The sequence below is a fragment of the Strix aluco genome, chromosome 3, assembly GCF_031877795.1.
Source record: "Strix aluco isolate bStrAlu1 chromosome 3, bStrAlu1.hap1, whole genome shotgun sequence".
NCBI lineage: Eukaryota > Metazoa > Chordata > Aves > Strigiformes > Strigidae > Strix > Strix aluco.
Window position 1 is genome coordinate 46,272,258 of NC_133933.1, and position 24,990 is coordinate 46,297,247.

At 40.8% G+C, this 24,990-nt stretch overlaps 1 protein-coding gene across 1 annotated transcript in view; it reads right to left on the bottom strand.

Annotated features, from left to right (window-relative positions):
- CHRM3 (cholinergic receptor muscarinic 3) overlaps positions 1-19,148 on the bottom strand; it is a 290,559-nt gene extending 271,411 nt beyond the window's left edge. Inside the window, exon 1 of the mRNA XM_074820666.1 lies at positions 18,987-19,148. The gene's annotated coding sequence lies outside the window, so the exon portion shown is untranslated. The remainder of the gene's footprint in view (positions 1-18,986) is intronic.
- Between the last annotated feature and the right edge of the window lie 5,842 nt (positions 19,149-24,990).

The window sequence follows — 24,990 nt, forward strand, 5'->3', positions numbered from 1 at the left end:
ACAGATGCTGCAAACCAGGAAAACTTAAAACAGTTGGAACTGCACTAACAATGCTTATATACCTGGATAGTAAGAGCCACTAGCTTTTCCTCTTAAGTTTTTTATACAGGTATCAGGAAGAAATTTCAGCCCAACATAATAAATTTAATTGGACCCTGTTTCTATAGAGGCAAATTAATTAATTTTTATTGGCTCTTATAAAGGAAGAACTCAGCACTTATTTTCCTCAAGCATACTGCTGGGAAAGGACTGGGCACGTCATCTGAATTGATTCCAGCTTCGTTCATCTCGGTTAAGCACCTGATGATGAAAAGGATGTTCAACTTATTTCTCACAGATCTACATCAGCACCCCAGAAAAGGCTATTTAGTCCCCAAGTCACAAATTGGGATCATTATGAGCTTCATATGATTGTTTTACAACTCTCCTACCACCGATTAGTATCTGTTGACTCTTATCTCTGTAGCAGAGCAGCGTACCAAACGTGACATGAAATTGCAGGCACCTTATCTTCAGTTGAACGTAAATCAAAAATAGGAGTTGAGAAGAGGCATACCAGTAATTACAATTTATATTTTGACAGTGGGTAAAAAGCCAACATCCTGCAAAAAAATAAAAATATAAACAAAAGGATACATTTATAACATAATAGTACCTAAAGAGAGGTTTGGGTGAGACCACAGTTTTTCTAGGCTCTAAATGTACAAAGCATCTAGAAGAGATCAAAAAGCAGGTGAAGGAAAGATGAGACAAATCACAGTAAGCAGTTACAATTTTTAGTCAAATGCTTTTCTCATTATTCAGTTCCCACCACCAAAGCCAACAGCCTTTGAATGAAAGAGTGAAGGTTTCCAGCTCCTCAGTCTTCTCAGACAAGCATTCACCCCCTCCCATTACCTGAGGGAAATGCCAACAGTGTTTTGCAATAATATGCATATCCAAAAGAAGCAAGGAAGCTACACTGAAGTCTTACAAAAGCCGTTTATAACCCCAAAATTGAACTTCAACTTGAAAGCTGTTTCAGTTTACATTTCAACTCTTGTTTCACCCATGAAAGTTTCCACTTGTTGCTTAAAATAGCAAAGACGGAACATTTTTGTTTACTTCCACACAAGAACAAAATTCCCTGAAATATCAAGACAATGAAGAATATATGTATATTAGAGAGTGGAACAGCTTCTGTGGTCAAATTATTCAAGTACTTTGTATATGGACTTAGGCGTAGCAGGGAGAGTTTTCTGTTGTTACTTTTTTCCCTATTGCAATAAAGTAATTATTGACAAATCAATGAATGCAATTTTCATATTCTTGCAAACAGTTATGTAAAAAGAATATTATCTAAAAAAATGCAACTACTGTACTTAAATTAACCTACAAGTTAGCATATCTGCCCAGACAACTTAGCCTTAACTCAGTCCATCATTTTAAATGTAATCATGCAGGTCTCAGGGAAAAGAGCTCTTTTCCTCCTACTCCCATTTGCTCATCACTGCAAGAAAGCTGTCATCTGGTCCTATGAGCAAAAAACCTCTCACATAACTATGTGACGATAAGAAGGGAATTTTGAGCTTCTGAAGACATACTACATCTATGCACATGTAACTAAACTGAAGAAGAGCAGTCACCATTTATGGAAGCTCCTGCCAGACTCCTGCAATCCTGGAACAAGAAGTAGGGGTTGCAGAACTGTACTTACACACACATACATTTATGTATTTAGTCATTACTCCTGAAAGAAGATGCAAGTCAACAAAACTCCCAAGAATATAACTTCTGCTAAGATTACATGTGAAGGGTTTTGAGTTGTTTGGGGTTTTGGGTTTGGGTTGGTTTTTTTTTTTTTGGGGGGGGGGGGGAGTGTATATCTTTCTGCTGTGATTTTTGTCAGCAAAGAATTGAATTTGCTTTATGTCTTGAAGTAACTCAACTTTTAATCCTCTCGCATTGTTTCTTATATAAACACACAAGAAACTCAGAAGTATAAATCTTTTGTCTTTTAAATAAAACTGTGAAGCCAACAGATTTAATTAATTTTGGGGAGCTCAACCTGAATTACTATTATTCAAAATTTTTTTCTGGCAAACCATAGACCAAATTCAATCATCTTCTGTCAAACAAATATGTTATACTCAACCAGCTAGGAAAAGGCATGTAAATACAGGCTTCGATTTGAAAGAAAAGCCCATGCACAAAGTTTACAATTGTCATTCAGGCCAAACTGTATCCTCAGAGATAGTAGAAAATTGAATCTGTGAGTTCAAGCATACATTTCTGACTTCCCAAGAACACATTTAAGTTTGAGACTATACTGTTTTCCTTGACAGGCCTTTTTCCAAATGCTTTGAATGATGAACAGGAACAAGGCACACAGAGACTGTCAGTCCTAGCTGTGCTCCTGCCCTTGCTGCACAGACAGCCTGGCTACTCCTGAGGTAGCTCCAGGATTTCTGCATTTTATAGTCAAACACTTTCTGGCAAAGCGGCAGTAACTTCAGTTCTCCTGAAAACCCCGGGATAAAGTGTGACATTTGGAGGGCTGCAGTGGGTCTGCATGGTGACACAGGGGGCACAGCTACAGGACAGCCATCTCCCAAGTCACTCACATGCAACTCTTCCCCTCGTGAGACAAAGGCACTGGACCCTCCCATTGAAGATATACCATGTGATATGAAACACCTGGAGAAAGAAAACATCTGACTTGCAATTAGGATAGAAAGAGGGATGCTTGCTAAGGAAGGAAGAGGGGATGTAACAGCAAGACTTCAGTTCTTGCTCAGGTGGACGCTAGCTGGTTGTACAAGGTGTAACCGTGGCCTGTAAACAATACAAAGCAGAAGAGCTGGATGTTTGGAGCAGTCTCCAGGAAAATGACCACAACGACATTCAAAACTCCTCAGAACAAAGCCTGTGACACTACCTGGTATGGTGAATGAATGATCTGTTCTAAGCTAATGATTTCCCCCTTCTTATCCAGTGATAATCTTACCACAGTGATGAGTTTTGTGGATGTGCAGATACTGAGTTAGGCTGCTTCTAAGCATTCCTGGTACAAACTCTTCTGAGAACACATTCTTTGCCTGATCAACTCATCTCTTGACCTACAAAGATGTTCCACCCAGCCCTTGAGCTAAAGAGCAAATCTACCGAGTCCAAAGAAATTCTGTCACTTTGCTTGCTGAGAAAGCAGAACAGCTCTTAAATTATCTTTTCTGTTTCCTTTCCAGTATTCAACCTGACTGCTTTCTACAGTTAAAAGTAATCTCATAGCAGAAACTCTTCCATTTACCCCCAAAGGGGATTAGGACTACTTAGAAACATTTTTAAAATAAACAGTTTCCTTACCCTGTTTAAACAATGATTGTTTAAGCCATGGAGTCAAAATGACTCAGAGGAGTTGTACTTGTCATCATACAATATTCAGCATGATCTACAATGTGACCAGACAACAATGACCCGTATTAATCATGGGCCAAAGTATAATTAAGGTAAAATTAATGGACTGTGATGGTCTGGCAATTGCTGTCCTTTTTGTCACTCATTCTGCTGGCTTGCCAGACTACTGTGCTTCTGGTGGAGAAGTGGTCTGCAACTGAGGCCGAGCACAGGAATCCCTTTTGCACAGAGCAGACTCATAAACAGACAAAAAAAAAATGAACTCAATTCGTGTGAGCATACGGAGGAATTCTTTCCACCCTGATCACAGCAACAGCTATTGGGCAGAAGAGCACTGGCAAATCTACCTAATTTAAAACTGCCCTGTCACTATGATCAACATGAGCTAGAAAATTGCCTGCTAATGTACTAACCTTGACTGTAAGGGAGAAACCATTTCACTTCTGATCTGTGATGTTATTTAAAATACCACGTCTTTGAATAAAGAAAGTCTATAATCTTCCAGTATCAACCCTAATGGTGCTTTTCTTCCCCTGTACAAGAGCTCCCAAATGCCTTAGTCCACAATCACCCATACTCATTAATTTTTTCTCCAACATACATGATTCGCTTCTCTCCTGTGACATACTTATGGTTCTGATTGCAGTTCCATATCTGCAGTGGTGAAACACCTGCTATACTGACACATAGCAGTACTGACTTAAATTTGTCATTGAAGGATTTTTCAGCAACACAGCTTGGGGAAATCTTTGACTATTACAGCCTTATAGTTTAGTGAGAAATATACTGCAGCCTCAGAAATAACAAACAGCTCCAAGAAAAAAGCTTTAACAGATGGCTGGGAAACTGGAAACCCACTTCCAAACTACTTCCTCTAGCTCAACACCCAGAAAAATCATCACTTGACACACCTCACAGTCAACATCACATAGAATTAACTGTCACAGAATAAAGCAAAGCTGGGGGTGTGGGGGGAAGCTTTTTGTAGAAGCAGATTAGCAGCTTCATTTTTCAGAGGGCAAAAAATTGAAACCCTTTCCATAAATGATTCATTAGTAACCACTAGTTTACAAACTCACAAGCATAATGAGATACAGCTGCATTCCTACCATGATGGTGTCATGTTAGGATTATATACAAAGACTTCCAGGAGCCAAAATTGACATTCCTCCCTCATTGAGAGGTGTCGGTGTGAACGCTTACACGTGTCCAAGCCAGGAGTACATACTAGTAAACTATTTCAACCACTGCCCATTATCTCATGCCTGCCATTGCCTCCAGGCTCCCAGTCCCTCCCTATCAGACAACTTGTACTGTCTCATGGAAACTGAAAATATATATCTAGATTTTCAAGGCATAATGGTAATGCCAAAGTTTTAAATCACTGCTGCTTCAAATCCATGAATGACAAACTTAAACTTCCCCAATTCCTCCCCACTGACTAGAGTTATTATAACCTTTAAACTCTCCTGGGTGGCCAACTTGTCTCTGTGGTCAGATAACTATCCTCATCTCCTTTCTCTGAATTTTAACTAAACAGAGAAGACTAATAGAAACAACAAAGGTGAAATCCCACAGCACTAACTCGGTGAAAATTAGACAGTATTGTGTCCATCTGCTGTCTAAGCTTTAGAAGAAAACTTTTCTGAGGTGGTAATACAGCTGTTATGTAACTGCAGAGATCCATTGGTCACACCTGAAAAATCAGATAAGTTCCCTTGACTGTAGCTCTTTGACTAGTTTTTACAGGCTTTGTCAGAAGAATAAACAAATTCCTCAGTCCAGAGTTATTTCTCTCAGGTTTCTGTACTGAAGTTATTATGCAATAAAGTCACTTTGTAGCATATGAAGTTTTGTTAATTTAAGTTCAACTCTCATCACAACAATTTTAAGGAACTCCTGAAATATAGGATTGGCAGTCAAAGCTTGTAAATATCAACATGGGAATTTACAACTCAATACTTACGCACTTGCTTTTCCAATATGGAAACTGCAACACTCAACTTACATTTTCAGTAACTTTCATCTCAGAAAGATCAACAAACAACATAGAAGGAACACAGAAGTGTAGGACAACAAGGGTGTGCAAAAGAAAACCAAAGCAGCTGGTACACAGTCTGTCTACATAGTCCCTTTTTATATCATCCACACACACCAAGAGGACTAAAAAGCTTCAACTACAAGTGTTTAAAATTCTCAGGGCTGGCAGAACCTGAGTGCACGTAGGAGTTGTTCTGTGCAAAGCTAAAGATGACTTTAGTGACCTTAGATGACATAACTAAATGCGAGCTAATGGGACATGGCAAATTCATACCCACCCAGACACTAGCCCACATTTCTTTACATTAAGCTCTTAAGGATAAAATGTTGTAATATATCACTTCTACAGCTGTTTGCACACCATATTTGCAATTACAAAAGTAAAACTAGACTTTCAGTCAAACATGCTGTGCACATTCAACTTTGTATCTTCCACTGACAGTACAGACTCATGAATAACTTCTATACTTTAATGGCTTTTTCTTTTCTCAAATCAGAAATTTTAGTTAGCTTTACACGAACATCAATTTAGGTAAAGTTCAGATGATTAACACACTCGTAACTGTTTTGCTACATGTAGCTGACTGTGTAAAGCTTTAACAGTCATTTATCCATTTTAAAGAATTCTGCACTATGTTAGTGCTGAAGTCATTTTCACATATTTACATGATATCACAGTGACATCCATGGTAACAGCTCAAGTGGACAGTAACATTTCACTAAATCCAGATAGTAAGGATTTAATAGCAAGGTAAGCCTTGCTACTAAATAATGCAGTCCTGCAATCTATTAATATCATTGAAACACTGAGTTAAAGCTGTTAAAAGCTGCTTAACTGGTAAGAGTCACTAGATGCTCATCTTTTTGTTTTATATATTATTCAGCTTTCAGTCAGTATTCTTTCTGTCCAAATTTTGCTGAAAAGATAAAATGCCAAAACATCACAAATCCATTAATCAATCCTATTTCTATTACAGCAATTCTATATCAACGAGCTTTCACTTTTACAGGCTGATTCAGAATATGACTTTCTTACCTTCATAAGCATAATACAATCAGGGTTTAATCTGTAGAACTTCAACTTTATTCCATGTGTGCCATTTCACTCAAGTTTCCCCAGTGATTCATGTTTTTTTCCACACTTGAGATCTATTAACAAGCACAATCAAAACCAAGAATGCCTACCTGAGGCTGTGCATAACAACCTCTATTATGATTTTGTGCTTAATTAGCTGGTTAGGGTTTGCTCCAGTTCCATGATTGTCACAACTAAAAGTCTTAATACATATACGGATCACTGCATCAGAACCAAACTTGTAAATAATACACAAACAAGAATATTTGGAAAAATTATAGAGCTAACCAGCAGAGGGGGGGGAAAAAAAAAAAAAAAAAAAAAAAAAAAGAGGAGACCAGAAATTCAGAAGGGAAATAAAATCCTCAGATGAAGGGTTCTGGCCTGTTTGTTACTCTGAACTAGGATCAGAGGAAGAATATTGCTTAAGCTTATCTTCACATGAAAATAGCCACACATATTACAGCTTTAATCACATTTAAATTAATATAATTTAACTGCTGCAAATATTTTGGGGATATTTATTTCAATTTATTTTGCTTAAGTTGATTAGGACAGGCCTTGAAGTACATTTTGCACACGTACACTCCATGGATTGTTAGCCAAAACGAGGCCAACTGGTCACATATGTCTAGAATTTGCATTTCTGTTTCATTTTAACTAGGAGATAATAATACCTTTGGTAGAAAAAAGTGGGAGGATTTTTGAACCGCTGCTACTGGAAAGCTCAAAGAAATGTTATAAAGAAAATACACAAGTAAAACTGAACCGAAAAAACTACATTTTTCATTGTCCAAGCTTAAAAAAGGAAAGAAAAGGAAAGTGAAATACAGGCTGAAGTGAAATTTCAGTTTCTCCTAATCCAAAACAAGAAACCCCAACCTTTAGCTTAGCAGTGCTAGATGTCACCCCACATCTTTAAGTAAGATAGAAACACAGCCAGATGGCGTATATCACCATCAGTTTTATGAACACTTCTATAGTACTTCCTCTTAATGTTTTACTTTTTAGGTTTAACCTTCTGCATGAGCTAGCCAAGCATGATGAATGAAACTTTTCTGCATCTATTCATTGCTCTTAATCATTAATAATCCCAGAACTTCACATCAGTTTGAGGGGTGAGGGGAAAGGTGTCAGCCCTGAAGTTTTCTAGTATACATGCTCAGGTCAAGCATAATTTACCATCTTAACCATTAGAATAATCAAGTTTCTTACAGAAATGTTTATTTTTAGGACAAAACACAAAAACAGTATGGTAACTAAACTGCCAATAATAACCTGAAACTGGCCATGAGTTAGGTGCAAGACTTTCCATGATCCATGCAGAAATTAAATTAATAATTTAATATTGTAGATTCAACAGTTGCCAATGGATCCACAAAGTCTTGCATTTGTTTACACTGAGACCAGAAGCAGCAGCATTACCAATTGAAAAACCCAGTGAAAGTCCATCAAAAGTTATTTTTAATATAGTAAAAAATAAATACATAATGGAGGAAAATAGCTGCTAAACCAAAAAAACCCAAAACACCACCACAGTTTCAAACACATGATCAATTAAAAAAAATTCTGAGTAACTGAAAGGAACAATCTTGAAATTCAGTTTTTTGGTATGTCCAACATTAAGATTTGGAAACACTCTCCTTATGACATTGGAACACCTGATTCCAACTACAATACAGAAAACAGGATAAAAGTCATGCAAGTCACACAACCACAAAAGGCTACAACACAGGCATTCTTGGTATTCAACTGTTCTTGTCATATAAATCAATACACAATGCAAATAATTTCTTACCCATCCCATCATGTGAGCCATATCAAGGAAATGTTCCCACCTTATCAAAACTAAAGCATGAAGTTTTGGGGTTTTTTTTAAAGGAACCTTTGCTTTCCATAACAGCTAAAAAAACAGTAACAACAATGAAATTTAAGAGAAGCAGAAGCAAAACTGTAAAGCTGTTGAGAAATGAATGCATTATTCCTAGAAACAAACCAAACAACCAACACGTCAAGTGAAATAAGTTGATGAGATCTGACACTGAGAAAGATACTGATCACCCATATGACTCATTGCACCATGGAAAGTTTCAAACTGATATAAAAAGGACAAGAAATCTGCATGCTAATATCAGTAAGTTGCTAGATATTAGACATTAGCTACATTAAAAAGTAATTAGTACATTACAAATTGTTTCAGTTGCAATATTTTTTTCTTGGAAACAACATATCTGATCATATTTATCTTTGAACTTCCATTTTCTTAACTTGCAAATATGACAGCAAGTTAGAATTGTGTATGTGTGCTAATGTTGTGGGAAATAAAGTAGGCAAGATATACTTTTTTGTGTATTATTTTCTTTCAAGTGAAGTTCAGTTGAGATCATATCTGCTTTTTTAGGCCTCAACACCTTCAGCTATATCCTGGATCTTAATGGATCTCCTGATCATTGCCGTCAGCCTACAAGAGTTGCATAATCCTCATTCTTCTGTTTCATATATTTAAAAGTTTGATTTTACCATACCCGTGATTCAAGAGCTGCTCCTGGCAGCTTACATTAGCAGCAAATTTGCTCATGAGTGCCCTGAAAAATTTCAGCATGTAATGCTTCACAAAGGTTCTGCACTCCAAGTACCTATTTACTGAACCACACTTCTGTACGGCAGACTCAAAATATACTTACTTGAGTGGCTGAGATCCTTACGCTCATTTTTTTTTAACCTAATTCATTTTTTCAACCTAATTCAAGAAGGTGTTTAGTACAAATCTATAAAAACTAAATCCATGCTTGCTTAGCATTCCTGAAGAGAAAGTCTTTCCAGAATCATGATTTTCATTTTACAGCTTAACATTGTTATTTGGGAAGGAGGCAGGGGAGCAGACTAATATACACTAGTAAGAATCATACTATCTATTCAGCTTCAATATTTTATTCACAGATGGCAATACATCACACTGAATGCAGAAATGAATATGACAAATGACATTTTTCTTCCCCAAACTGGATGGAAAGGTAAATAGCTTTAAAACTGTCTTCTTCGCAGATTGTAAGAATGTGCTTTTAACAATGGATCACTTGGATTGTGCTTATGAGAAACATAGCTCATATAAAATTTGATCTTCAGAATCATAGTAATGAAAATTAGACTTGAATGAATACCTTAATGAAATTGTTACCAGTAAAATAAACATCCAGTACCTTTGATCGCTGGGTAAACATCCGATACCTTTGATCGCTGGGTATGAATCTATGAAAGTTTTATATTAGAACAAAACACTCATCAGTTCCCAAAGACTTTGGACATTAAAGAGAAACACTAAGAAAGAGAATGTCCAAATTCATACAGATTTGTAACTTAAAGTTCTATCCATGAGATCCAGCTCAAGCTGGAAGTGTTCAAGCTAACATAAATGAAGAGGAAAATCCAAAATTTCTAGACAGACTGCAGCAGAAAGTGATCACATCTCAGGCAGTTTTTAAAAACTAACTGAAAGGTTTCTATGTATTAAACCCACTTTGCCTTTTTTTTTTTTTTTTAATCTCCTACCGTTTTTCGAGGATGAACAAACCTACTGCTATTTTTAGAAATCTTTTTTTCAATATTGGTTGCACATTTTTGCCTCTTTAGCATTCCCTTTGGCAAATAAACCCAGCTTCCATTGAGTTGAGCGAGAATGAAAATTACTGACTCAGTAGTGAACAGTATAAACACCGTCTGCTCCTTCTGAAAAGGACAGTTCATCTTCACAAGTATCTGCACCTTCCATGTACTAGCTTTCACAAAACTACTTAATTTTTTGAATGGAGATATGGAATGGAGGAAAAGTAATAGTAATTGAAAAGTAATAGTAATTCATGGTTTTATTTGGAAGTCTTAGTAGGCATTATGCTTTTTCAGTGAAAGCTGAATGTATGACTGAAAAGGAAAAATCTGACAATCCAAGGCATATACCTATGACTGTCTATCAACAGGAAAAATCAAATGTTGTCTTCAGTTTTGTTGATATATTCCCTTATCATGCTGCAGTTTAAGCCCAAAGAAGAGAACCAATACATCTGCCTACCACGTCATCACTAGCCAGTAACTACTGAACAGCAGTTTCCAGAAATGGAGCTACAAATTATTCTCACTGCTCTTCTATTCATATTAGTTCCCTTTGCATTGTACAGCAATATTTTTAGCAACTATTTTCTACAGCAGAACCCTTTACCCCTAGAGTTGTAGCCCTATAAGCTTCTCTTCCACACACATTTGAAGATTAGCCCATTCAACTGTCTGCTTCAGTGTAGACATTTTCCTTTCTTTCAACAGCATTCTAAAGTCGTTCTTTGGTAGCTTTTTTTATGCTGCATTCAGACACTACAGATCATATTTTTCTGTCTTCCAGAGAAAAATCTATATCCTTCCTCTTACGAGTGAACTCTTCCATCTCTTTCCACGGGAAATCCAAGATAACTTTATACAAAACAGTAACTAGAAAAATAATACAGACAAAGAAATTTGAAATAAACAACTCTATCCCCTACCAAGCCTCCTTACTAGATTTAAATCCCCCTGAATTTAACTCAGCAGCTCCAGACCCAAGATGGGACTTTTTCAGAAAGAAATTTTTCAGTCCTCCCTAAGAGACATTTTGTTAAAGTGACTTTGCTCATTCTCTATGTATTGGGAGATGCTTTCTGCAATAGGTATTGTAGAAAGATGTTTACACACATAATCCAGGCATCATTTGTCTTCCAAGAATCCTGGAAGTAAGACACACTCAGCAGTTCTTCCCTATAGGCTTTTGTAATGCTCTTTTAGCTTTTATTATAGAATTTTCTTTAAGATCTCCCAGTTAACAAATCCGGATCACTACGCTAATAAAAGGAACAACCAAGAGATACAACTTGAAGAGAGATTACAAGCTCTGACTGCTTGAAAATGGCAACTTTGACATTATGCAAAGGGCTCCAGAGGGGTCTCCAATAAGAGGTGTTCTGACAAGAGAAAGCTGTGGGTCTGTGGCCTTGGATGCAATTGTATTTTCAATATTTTCCTTCTACCAATTATTACTTGCAAGGTTCATAGTCTGGCCAGGGGAACCAGAGAACGTCTGGTGAGTGGTAGGGGCATTACATATAAGGAAACATACTTTAGTAATATACAGAAAAGACAGCCTTGACATCCAGTGAAGCACCATTATGAAGCAGCCACCCACTGCATCAGGGGAGGCAAGAGTCCACACAGTGACCCCTCCTCCCCAGGAACCTGCCACATCCTTCCCAGGATCTCTGGCACAAGCATGTTCTTCCCTCAGCACCTGGAGTCGCGTTGTTCCATTCTTCTGTCTTTTACCATCCCCCTTCTTTTCTCTGTCCTGTATATACGCAAGAGTCACAGACTCCTGGGATAGTCCTTTCAGACTTCCCTCCTATAAGCACTACTCCTCCTTCGAGCATACTCTTTATTTCCTTAATTTACAGCTTTCTTGTTCTTACCCTTCATCTTTCCTTATGCTCCATTCTCACACAGCCTTCTTCCACTGCAATCAACATCCTCAGAAACGTAGTTCCCCCTAAAAATGTATAAGCTTTCACTACCTCAAAATCTATCACAGACAATTATACCAATCATGGACTTGCAGTCCAAGACAGTTCCACTTCATTCCACTGTTCCTCAGTTATTTGGCATTTCCACACCCCTTGTGCCTCCCGATTTGTGTGTGTATATACGGATAACTTCCCTTGTCTGCCTGTTATAAAAAAAGATGACAAGGTAAAATGCAAATAGCAATCCATTTTGATGAAAGAGAGAAGGATGCTTCAGCTGGTGAAAAAGTAGAGATAAAGCACTACCTAATTCTGACTTCATAAATTTGGATTGTTTGATGTCCAGCTAATCCTGAAACCTACGTAGGGTTTTCCCCACACATCCACTTTCAGGGCTGAAGAACAGGTACCCTTTGAGAGAAGATGCAGCAGTTTATGGTGCAACATCATTGTTAGAGATAAAAATCTGCAGAGTATTCCACAGTGTGATGTACTTTATCTCCGAGGAGACACAGTGTGCTGTAATTATTTTGTTAGAAGCAAGTATGCCCCTTTGTACAGCAATTGGAGATGATTAATAAAAAGATAAGTCTGAAAACTTTCAAGTTCTGTTCTTCTATGACAGTTTTGAGTGTCTGCATTACTCCCCTTCTTTTAAAAAGAAAGTTCCTTAATCCTTTGAATATTTCTTACTATTGTGCTCATTACATATTGAGAGTGAAATCTCCTACTAATTGTCTGCAGTGAAGTTCGAAAGGATTTGTTGCTATAGCAATACTTCGTGTTGATTCAGAAATTAATGATAAAAGAAGTGGCAATTAGTACTATTAATTTTTACTAGAGAAACATGTGAGTGCTAAAAGGCTTATGGCCAAAAAAAGCAGTAAGATTTTGCATAGGTGACCAATATAGAGCTTGCAGCTATAAACCCAAGCATAATGGATATTTCATGCTTCAGTACACGCAGCATGAGTGTTGCTGCCTTAATGCTCCGAGATGGACCCAGCCTCTGTTGTGCTCCAGGAAGTCCTACGAGAGCACAAGGATGTGTCTCCTTTCATACACAATAGCACCCTGTGGGACAAGCTCCTTTACATTAGTATAAGGAAAGGGAACTGAATAATTTCTCCACAGATTTTACACTGTTCTTTCAAGTGTTTTGCAGAGACCTTTATTTTGCAGTTTTAGTGAATGCAAGTGTGTTGCTTCAAGATAATGACCTGCCTGCTCTCATTCCTGAGTAATAGCCATGAAGACGATAAGTGTTATCCAGGTCATATGAAACCAAAAGTAGTAACCAATATTCTACACTAAGACTGCTATTATCTCAACAAATTATTTGGGTTTGTTGCAGCCCAGTACCTTCTATGAAGTATTTAAGGTTTTAGAGAGAATTGTCTCTTTTTTTTTTTTTTTTCCCTCCAGATTTGAGTTACTATTTCAATCCCATAAAGGATAGTGTGGCTCTACATAACTGTTTGTAATACAAGGCTGAAGGAAGTGAAATGCTTTGCTGTTTCAGTCTGTACATAGTAAGATTTTTTTTTAAAAGTATGATTTGACAGCCTTAATAATGTATTTTCTGCTACTAGAAACCCACATAGTTACTGAACTCAATAAAATTTGCTTATTTCATAATTATAGAGTCGTAGGCTAGTGGCAGATTGCCCCTCAGAGCTATTTTATAAATCCTTGTGGATGATATATAACTTTTTTTCCCCCTTCAAAACTATCAGGGTTATTTCCTTTAGATGCTACAGATGATACCTCAGAGCTCCATGCAGGAATGTTGGGAAGATTTCTCAAAAACCATTAACCCTAGATGCTGGAGGGGCCTTCTCCTGCTTAGGACAGGCAGGAATAAGGATGCTGCAGAACAATGCATGTTGTCATGATTTGTGATGGTTTAGCCCCTGCCGGGGTCTGAGACCACGCAGCCGCTGCCCCTCCCCCACAAAAGGAGTGAAATACAAAGCCCTGAGACTGAGATAAGGAAAGGTTTAATACAACAGAGCAACAGCAACACAACAAACAATAACAATAACAGTAATAGTGATAACAATGAACAGAGCAAAGTATATATCGATACAGCAAAGAAAGAACCGGCTGTGCCAACCCACGCGATCACCAATTCTTCCCGCGCTCGCACCAGGATGTGACGTCAGCATGGTATATGAATAACCCGGCTAGAGCTTCCCCCCCACTGCTGGGGAAACTTAACCCTATCCTGGCTAAACCAGGACATGATTCTATAGACTTCACGTGGAAAGAGGTCCCTTTACACCTCACATGGAGCTCTAACACTCACGAAGTGCCCTTGGCATCTGGCTCCAGTACACCTAATGCTGTCAAGTAAGGAAGTAATGGACAGAACAGTACACATGAACACAGCTAGAGCTAAGCAGGCAAACATTGCCCCAAACACCTCAGCCAACCACAGGCATTGAGATGAGATCATTTTCTCTAACAGAAGTGAGGCACATCAACAGAGACATGTCCTAGAAACTCCAAGCATTTTTTTTTTTAATCCTGTCTGCCCCCAAATTTCTCAGTCCTCTGTGAATTTATAAATGAGAGGAAAATCTCTGACTTCTTGTATTATAAGCTTTTGTATGTCACGATTAATCTTTTTTCATGGCAATATACTGGGAACGCGCAAGGACAGATTATCATCTACACACGGTGAGAGATTATCCTTACACGTCATCACACTGCTTTCTCATTCAGCTCGGGAAAGAAGAAAAAAAAAATAAGATATACTCATTATAGAGCACAATTCCATCAACAGTTGAATGTAACTGGACAATCCTGAATCCCCCAATCACATTCACTATACTGACAAGGACTTGCTACATACTAGGAGAGCAGCCACAACCTCCTGGAGATAAGTACCAGGCATAATGCTGACAACAGGGACTGGACAAATTATCAGATGGTTGGTCTGCATGGAGCTCTGTAATACTGTGGCTATGCTACTGTATTGCACCTGACTAAATGAACAAAAGCCTGAATTTGCTTGCCGGAAAGATTTCTAAATTAAACAGAGTTTTGTTTACTCCAACTTAAGAACAAAAGCCCAGAAAACAGAGGAGAAAAGGTAATGGCATTGACAAGTGGCTGCATTTTCGAATCATATCCAGGAAAACATTTTCCCATAATCCATACTGTAGCTGTATTATTAAATATTTCTCTGTAACTATCTCCACCAAGATTAATTTACAGAAGTATCAAACTGCCTCTAGCTCTCATTTCAGCCACAGAATATTTATCATTTGTAGTATAAATTACATCTTTTGTTTTTCCAAATATTTTCCAACCATAGAAAAGACCTTGCCTTCAGTTTGCGAACATCTAATGAAGAAATTCACTTAAGCCTACCTTCCTTTACACTAATTGATGCCTCCAGCATGAAACCACATACTTGGAATAGGTAAGAGGGTTAATCTTCCATCCCCTCTTACTTTACACACAGTAATTTCAACAATCTGTATTCAGGAGAATGGCTTTTCCTTGCCCTCACTGAACCTCCTAGCCAGGCTTGCATGCAGAAGGTTGTGTTCTGATAGCACTCAACCAAGGCACAAGGAGTAGAAAGTGTCACAGCATGCTCTTATCCTCTCTTAAAACAAACATAAGACAAAAAACTCCTGAGTGTGAAGTCCCAATCTAAATATGGCACACCAGGCTTATACTAAATTCATTTATTCTGTTTTGCACCCCAACAGCATCAGGAACATACCACAATGTATGTTCTACACCACTTTGTTGGATGGACTGAGAGGCAGTTTGTGCATCTAGAGGTAGAGTTGATATACACTCTCTCAGCATCTCTAACGACAAGAGTTTCACATGTTACAGCAGCTGTGCAGTCTAGTAGAACTGATGTTCTTCTATTGAAGAATGAAGTCATGGAGGATGTAGCAACATTGTTGAATGTATTTGCAAAACAGACTACTTTTGGCATTACCAGGCTCTTTCTTTTCATTCCAAGCTTACAGATCCATTTAAACTTCTGTTACATATTCACAAACTAAGGTACTTAAATATAGCTGAGGATACTGATAGATATGGCACTGCAGATCCTCCCCCACATATTCTTATCCATACTGCTCCTTATTTTAAAGCCTAATTATGTCTTTACTAAATGAAAAGCTGCCACTACAGTAAGGGATACTAATAATATTAGTAAACTGTTCTATCATATTATGTACTAAACTCAGCAACCATGCATTTACATACACTGAGCAGATCTTTCATTGCTTTCCAGTATCTCACAGATCCTTTGTCTCATCCTCAGAGCACCAGGTCTTCCTAACAGCAAGCAAGCCATAACAGAATAATGGACAAAGTTAATTAAGGTCATCCAGATCGCTTCAAACTTTCTTCTAGTGTCAAGCACCTTTTGCACCCCTTCCCCTTCCTTTTTGAGTCATATAACACTGCGTAAGCACAGTAATTGCTGTCACAAAGTACGCATTTAGGCTGTCTGCTAAAATCCAGACTGAGGGAGGAGGGAAGGTATGAACACAAGATCCATAATGTTATAGTATTTACATAGCAGAAATTTCCACCTCAGTCATCACAAGATTTTTCTTTTGCATTTCAGGATTTGATCCTAAAAACATTCATAGCATTAAGATGAAAATCCAAATACTAATGCAAGAAAGGGAGGTTGAATAGTTTTAAAGTAGCAGCTATAGCTTTAGAATGAAGAGTGTCTTAAGAGAGTGTCTTAAGTGTGACAGTGTTTCAGACCAGCTTACAAATTAACCAAGATATTTTAATCCTTACATCCGTAGAACTGTAATTTAAGACACTATTAATGGAGCACTGTGTTTGTGATGTTTTGTATGGTCATGGTTGGTTTTCACCATGAAAACCTACTTCTCAGACTGCTACTCTAAAATATATTGATAGGTTGTTGGATGCAGACTATATTACTACAAGTAATATGAAATCTAAACTTCCTTCAGTAACAGAAATAAAAATGGATTGCACTTTACCATATACAGATACATGATATAAAGTATGCAATCGGCTGCCTTCAGAAAGTTACTATTCATCTACTTTAAAATTACATGAATTCACATCTCGCAACAGTTTCTGTAATAAATTAGGTTCTATTTCTTTTGAATGAAACGTGAAAGGATACAAAGCTGAATTTCTGGGTTTGGTGGTAGAGTGCAGCTGGTAGAAGAAAAGAAGAAAACTTGCAACCTGTTTTGATATACCTGGCAGCAAGTCAGATGAATTTCATACTGGATTATCCCTGGAGTATTTCATTGCTTTGCTACTAAAATCTTAGCAAAACTGCTACATCCAAAATAGTCCAAGAGAATGGTTTTCAGTGTTTCAGTTCAAGTCAACTGATTCTTCTTCCCTAAAGCTGAAGTTACCCTGTTAACATGCAGACGGCATCGAAGCAAAAACACATCACTTTGAATGAGATTCAGGACTGGAAACTGTAATCTTCATAATGCTCTACAGGGCAATAATGTACATGAAAAAGCTTCTGGTAATAACAGAACTATTAAAAAATAAAGGAAAAAATTTAAAAAAAAAAGCAAAACATGAAAACTTTTTAGGACACACAACATCAGAAAACCCTGCAATACTTCTTCCGTGCCACGGAGAATTGCTACCGTACAAGTGACCGGCTTGCTTCCATGCTGAGACACATTTCTGAAAGCCACCAAACCGGGCATCCCTTCTGGAAAAAGCAGCGAAACCTACTGCAGTCCTGATCCAACACAAGTAAGCAAACCAGACACTGTCAGATTAAATATACAGAAGGAGATGAAATAAAAATCAATATATCGTTCACTGGCTTTGAGGTGTATACGTATGTAAATAAAAAAAGTATGAACATTTCAGTCAGTGTAGGGTGTAAACAGAGGAAAATATATTGCTTGGGCAAAAACATCCTCAGGACATGTCCCGGCTTCTGTTTGCCTTTTTTTAAAGTTTCTTGACGTGTGTCAGCAATATTGAAGTTACAGTTCTTCTGTCTGTGACTATTTCTATATATGGTCAGCACAGATATTTGCTGGGATTTGCATTTTTCCAAAAGCAATCCCAGACAATCAGAAGAAAACCCACACGAGCAGATCCATAGCCCTGCACACATGAGCCCATCTGGGTTTCTCTGCCCTGAGACTCACATAGCGAAGGGAATACAGGTAGCTCTGGTTTTAAGTAAATACTCGGGCTCTGCTTCACACACTCCTGTGGGTGCGTTGGCAGCGCACACCCGGCCCACTGATGCCTTCCCAAACTCCAGCTGCACGACAGCCCGCACTCCGGTACACAGCCCCGAGGAACCCGCTTCTCTAGAAGGGGAGAGACACCGCGCACAGTGCGCGGGGACGCCGCGGGGGCACCGACCGGCCGGGCGGGGGCCGCAAAACCGCTCCGCGCTCCCGCACTGCCCCAGCGGGACAAGCCCGGCGGCCGGCGGCACGTCCAGCCGCGCTTCGGGACTCCCGTGCGAGCCGCCGCAGGACGGGACGCCCGCGGTTCCCGATCCCACCGGCCGCGCCGGAGGGGGAAGCCCAGGGGCGCGCACGGCGGGGCGGCCGGCACCTCGCCCCGCTGTTCAAGGGGCGCAGCGGCCCTCGGGAGCGGCCGCTCCTCAGAGCCCCGCGGGGAGGGGCGCAGCCTCGCCGCGGTCCGCGGAGCCCCCCGGCGGCCGCCGCCGCTCCCGCCGCCCCAGGCGCTGCCCCCCGCCCCAGGTGGCCGGGGAGCAGCAGGCAGCGGGGCCAGCGGCTGCTCAAGCCTCCCCGCCGCAGGGACCGTCCCCCAAACTTTCCCCGCGGGGAGCCCCGCCGCGGTGCCGGCCCGGGCGGCCGCGCACACCGCTCCCCGCCACCGGCACCCCCACGCGCAAGAGAGGAAAACCGAACAAAAGCTCCTCAGACCTCCCGAACCGCCGTTCCTCTTCCTACCTGCCCGGTCCCCGGCGACCTCGCGCCGCCCGCTCCGCTCCGCGCCGCGCCGAGCCGAGCGCTCCCCGCGGCGCCCAGGTGGCGTTAGGAGCGCGCTTCCCACGGGCGGCGCGCCCCCGGCGGCCGGCACATCCCCGCCGGGCGCCGCCGGGAGGAGGGCGCTCCGCACCCGCCCGCGCCGCCGCCGCCGCCGCCGCACCTGTGCCCGGGCAGCGGCACCGCCTCCTTCAGTCTCGCCCCCAGGGTGGGCGGGGGCGCGCCGGGACCCCTCGTCGCCGCCGCCCCGCCGCCGCCGCCGCCACCACCCTCCCCATGCAGCCGCCGCACGAGGGACACCCCGCCACCGCCGCCCGCCGCCCCGCGCCGCTCATTGGCCCGCCCGCCGCTGACCTCACGGGGACCAGCCCCGCCCCGCCCGCCGCCCCCGGCCCGGCCCGGCCCGAGCCGGTACCCCGGGGCCGCCCCGCGGGGAGCCCGGCGCGGTGGCGCTGTGGCGGGGCGGGCGGGCGGGCTGCAGCCACCGGGCGGCACCTCCGAGGCGAGGCACCTCCGAGGCGCGGTGCCCGGCGGCCCGCAGCGTCCCTGAGTCGGTGGGACGCTACGGGCGGACGGACGGACGGGCGGGGGTCCGCCCGTGGCCCCTGCCTCCGGGTGCAGGGGGTTCAAAACAGGGGTTTGCAAAATCCACCCCCCTGCCCTTGCAAACTGCCTGCGAAGTAGAAAGGACTCACAGAAAATGAGATCATGTGGGGAAGTCTTCCATTAGTCTGCGATGGTTTCTCCTCTCCTTTTTTTCTTGGTATCTATTTTTACTGGGTTTAATTGAGACATATGAGCATCTTGCTTGAAGAGTGTGGTCCTGTTTGTGGAAAGTAAATAATTTTCCATTGCATATTAAATATCCCTCTTAATAGGGCATGTAACATCAACCGAGTCACATATCATCGTATAGCTCTGTAATGTATATTAATATGGTATTGATTCATTACTAGCAGTCTTTCAAAAGACCTGCTTAAAATATTCTCCCCTTTCAGCTAATCAGGGCGTGCTATGAACTCACAGCCAAATAATGCATTAATGTATGCTTATGCACCATTAAAACGTGTTGAAACAGAAGAACATAGGAAATCTTTCGTATTTTAAAGGATCCTGTAAATGTACACGATAAATTATTACATCAGTCTGAGGTGTCTCAGACTTCCATGTTTCTTCTGTTGTAAAAGATTAACAAATTTAACTTGAAATCATTCAACACGAAGAAAGTTCAGAATTTAGCACTTGTTTTTGCAGTCCGCATTGCTTGCGGTGAAGTTGCTCTGGCATAAGGGAGCAGGGTGTGTTCTGTTTGCCTGCTGGTGTATTTCTTGGTTACATGTAAGAGAAAAGTTTACCAACTGGTGCTCAGGAAAATATAAACAAAACTGCAGTGTATACTTTGGAGGGTTCTAATTCTCTATTAATTTAATAACTAGTATTATTTAAATTAGCTACTGCTGCCAGAAAAAAAAAAAAAAAATTTAAAAACGGGGTCCATCTTGCACCTTCTGCATTCGGTGAGGACGGATTGTCGGAAGACCCCTCCTCTGCTGCCCGCAGGCAGCCAGCCCTGGGTGGCGGGACTCCTCTGGCCCCGGGGCGCTGCGCCGGTGCCACACAGGGAACTAGCATCCCCCATGTCAGGGGCTGCACCCCACAGCCTGGCACCAGGATTTTCACAGAATATGCCGTGGGATCCTTAGTGACAAGCAGTCGTGACCAGAGCCTGTGAAAGAATATAGAAAATTCTCAACACTTAAAAAAAACCCTATGAAGCTGCTGTTTTTCAATGAATTCAATGAGGAATTCATAACGCTCTAAAAAATACCTGTGGGATGAAAAGGCAAAAAAAATTTCTTACACATGAAAAAATCAAGACTTTCCAGTGTGCAAAGATTCTTCTGTTCTTGAGCTCTGCATATGTTTGCTTTACTGCCCATCGATGCTTTTCCTTTTACCTTGCATCTAAAAATAGCGTCAGAAATAACGCTATACCCTGTAACACTAGGCTGGGGTTTCAGAGCAGCTGAGATCCTCTGTGATGGTGTTGTCTCAGATGACCCTTCAGGGCGTGCTTGTCCTTGGAGTTCTGCACCTCTGCTGCCAAGGGCTCAGCACTCCAGCATGTCAGAGATGAGGTCACAGGGTGCACCCCTGTTTTTTAAGATTATATTAGAAGTAGTGTCTTTCTTTTTATGCCACTAAAGCTGTAGCTGAAGAAAAATTCTGGATAATTTGACCGTCTTTTCCCCTTTGTCTCTTTCATTAGCTGTTACGTTTGCTTAAGGGCTTCCCAGTTGTGAGCACACAGAACATAGCTAAGATGACCTCAGGTTGAGGTGGATAATATATGAACACATGGACCATTCATATGGGATGAAAAAAAATCCCGAATGGTAAATCACAGTATGATTAGACCAGGGTCAAAAAGTACATAGCTTTGTATCTACTATAACCTCATTAATTTCTGAGGTTGTGGCAGAAATCATCTATGTGTATAATGCAGAATGTATTTTAGAAAATACATTTTTTTAAGATTCAAAGCAAGCTGAGATCAGCTTGGCTTTGAATTTGCCTTGCTTTAAGATGCATACCAATACTTTATAAATCAGGGCCCAGTTGCCTAGTACAACTGTGTGCCATAAATATATTTAACCTTGAGTCATGCAAAATGGGCCTTTAAAGCAAGCGTATACACATTAAAATCAATGATCCTGGAAAACACATATTGGATAATGTCTTGTATAAAGAAGTGTCAAGACAGTCAAGGAACTGTTTAGGGAAGCCTAAGGTAGGGGAATAAATTTTGCAGTGACACTGCTAAATAATACCCTTTACGGAAAAAATCCATTGACTTTAACAAGAACTTTGGATGAGCAGAGACCAGAAGTTCAAACCTGCATAGCAGGTATAATATGGGTCTTTACGATATATTGTAAAGAAGGAACAGAGGGGAAGATTAATTAGAAGACTGGTTTTGGTTTTTTTTTTTTTTCAACTAGGAAACTTTACTTGGTTATCTTTCATGAGATATCTGCAGAAAAAAGAAGCAAATGTGGCATCAGAAGTTGCACATTTCTCAATGTCTTGATTTATTTCTCTTCTCACTGAACAACACAGACCTTCACTGCTGTGTGGGACGCCCTGAAGGATCAAGGCCGAGTCACCATGGGCATGCCAGCCCTTGCAGAGAACAGCGCTGCAAGAAAGTGGAGACGTACAAGTGAGCACCATGCAGTTGTACAACCAGACAAGCTGATGCACAACACACTTTTTGTTGAGGACCACTGAATTTACATCCTCGTCTTTGTTGATGATGATTCCTCATCTTTGGCCTCCTGCGCTTTTTGTGCCTGTGTGCATGCCACTGCTGTTCCCAGAGTCTGTGCAGTCATCCTCTGGATGCTCTGTGATTGTGTATTTGCAGCTAAGATCCAAATGAGCTCATTAAGAAATCAACTCAGTTATCTCTGTTGAGCACTCCTTGAAGTTATCCTTGAAGGACCTTCTTGGGCAACACCACTTCCTCGTCTGTGGCGTCATCCATCACATGCAATCAGGAATCACATAGTTTCATTCAGACATTCAGATGATTAAGATAATCTTTTACTTTTTGCTCCCTCCCTTTTTGCTCCTCTGGAACAGCAGAACCTCATGTCTGTAATAGTTAGGAACTTCTAATTTTAAGCCTCGATTTATTTCTGAATACTTTATACCCATCTGTCTTGCCTGACAATACTGGCCTTGAGTTGAGCTAGCTCACCATTTTCCTGTGTTTTAAGATCTTTATAATGCCCCCTCCATAATTTTGCTAGGCTAAACCTGTGCTTTCCTAGTCTTGTTTTGTAATGTGGGTCCTCCTCTCTTATGCTTATCCAAGCAGTATTTGTGTATCATTTTTATTTTTGAGATGACTTTCCTTCAATGTAGGTGAAATTATATACCAGTTTTAGACAAGGTGCTAAATATGACCGGTTAGACAGAGCTCAGAAGTGGTGAGAGTGCCCTGGATTGTAAGCTGCTGTTAACCTTGCCGTTCTCACTGCTCCATCACATTGCTGCCTAGTAGTTACCCACTGACCAAATAGTACCAACAAGTATTTCTTTTGCTTCTTTTGTTTCCAGGTGATAACACCCAGCGCACGACAGAAATTCCTGTGTTTAGCTCCTACATGTATTATTCTATTTCACCTCACTGTACTTCTCACTTTTTGCCTTACTGTGACCTTATGGTCACTCCACCTTTTTTGTCCGATCACCAGATACTCATTGGTCATCATTGCCAGTGTCTCTGAACATCGTCTCACCAACAGTCTCAGCTGGTAGACCCCTCCCTTTGGCCAAGGCTGAGCAACTGCTAGTCCCTGAGGAATTTCACCAGCAGTATGTATCTAGCCCACTGGTTTGTCAGCACAACACACCTCATTGTCTCCCCTTTGGCCCCTGCTTTACTGTATTGACATTCTTGTACTAATCCTCATCCTCTTCAGCTTAACTAACAATTCCCCATGTGTCACTGTGCCAAAAGCTTTACTGAGCTCCAAACAGATCAAGTCTGCGGAATTACCCTTGTCAAGAAAATTATTTATCCTGTCTAAAAAAAAGGGATCAAGTTAGTCTGGCGCAATCTACTCACGCTGCATTTTATCTGGTTTTCCATCGCGTAAACCAGTGCAAACCACACACCAATCCATAAAGTCAGGTGATCCTTGTAGTACAAGCAAAATCAAAATTGTGTTAATAGCTGATGACCAAGGTTGCACTAAAGCCAACCACTAGGCACATCTGAAAAAATGAGACAGAATTTGTGGAGTTTTCTACTGTTTAATAGCTCTAAAGAACATGGATGCATTCATGTTTCATGGCAGTTTCAGAGAATGTCCAATGAGGATGGCAGTGGTTCACAATTTTCCAATTATTTCAAATGTCGTTGGATATAACATCTGACTGTTTGTGAGAAAAACATATAGAAGCAGAAAAGTGTGTTCAGATGGAGCCTTGTCTACACAAAACTGGTCTAGTCAAGACTGAAATTAAAGTTATTGGCTTATTATTTGGTAACATAATAATTTGATTTTTATAACACTTTGATTTCACATAAGGGGGAACACTACCAAAACAATTAATTAATCCTTTCAAGACCTTTGTAAGCTTAATGTCATTATTCCTAAATTTTGAAATGGATGCAACAGCGATAGCAGATCTAACAATGAGGTAAGTAGAAATGAAGTTGTCTTTCTTAATGTAATAGAATAAAAACATATATACATTGCCTTCCATCTCCATCGCCTGTTAATGCCCATCACAAGTATAAATTGAGTGTATACTCCCTGTAACAGTGGTTCTTCCCTTTTAAAAACAGATTTTCCATAGCTCATTTTCAGCGTTAATGATTTCCCATATTCTTTTACCTTGCTTGTTTTTAGCTTCCACCTCTTTCTGTGCTGAGAGAACAGACTCCTAAGGATGCCCCAGCTCAGCCTGGATGGGACATGCTGCGCAGGACAGGTGAGGGGAAACTGCATGAGGAGAGACTCCAGTGGGCTTGAAGGGGCAGTTGGGCTGCAGAGCTGGAAGGATGGAAATCTGTGGCAGCCCATGGGCCCCTTTCCCACACAGAGGGCCCCACAAGAATTGTTGTCCTCAACCATGCTATGTTGCCAAAACACAACCACCATAGGGACTCACTCTGCATGGAGACCAACATCTTCATGACAGTATCTGGTGTTTCTTTTTCTTTTTTTACCTGTTTTTTTTTTTTTTTTTCTTCCTCTACTTTTTCTTTTGCATGACAGTTTTACACTACTCCTCATTTCTCGAACTACAGAAATTCTGTCAAGTGGACCTTTTTCTCATAATGAGACCCATATCCCAACAGAGACCTTAGCTCCTGTCCGTAATCATTGTTCAGGGTCAAAAGAAGAGACAAAGAAAAAGTAGCAGAGTGAAGAGGAGGATTGTTGCGGTC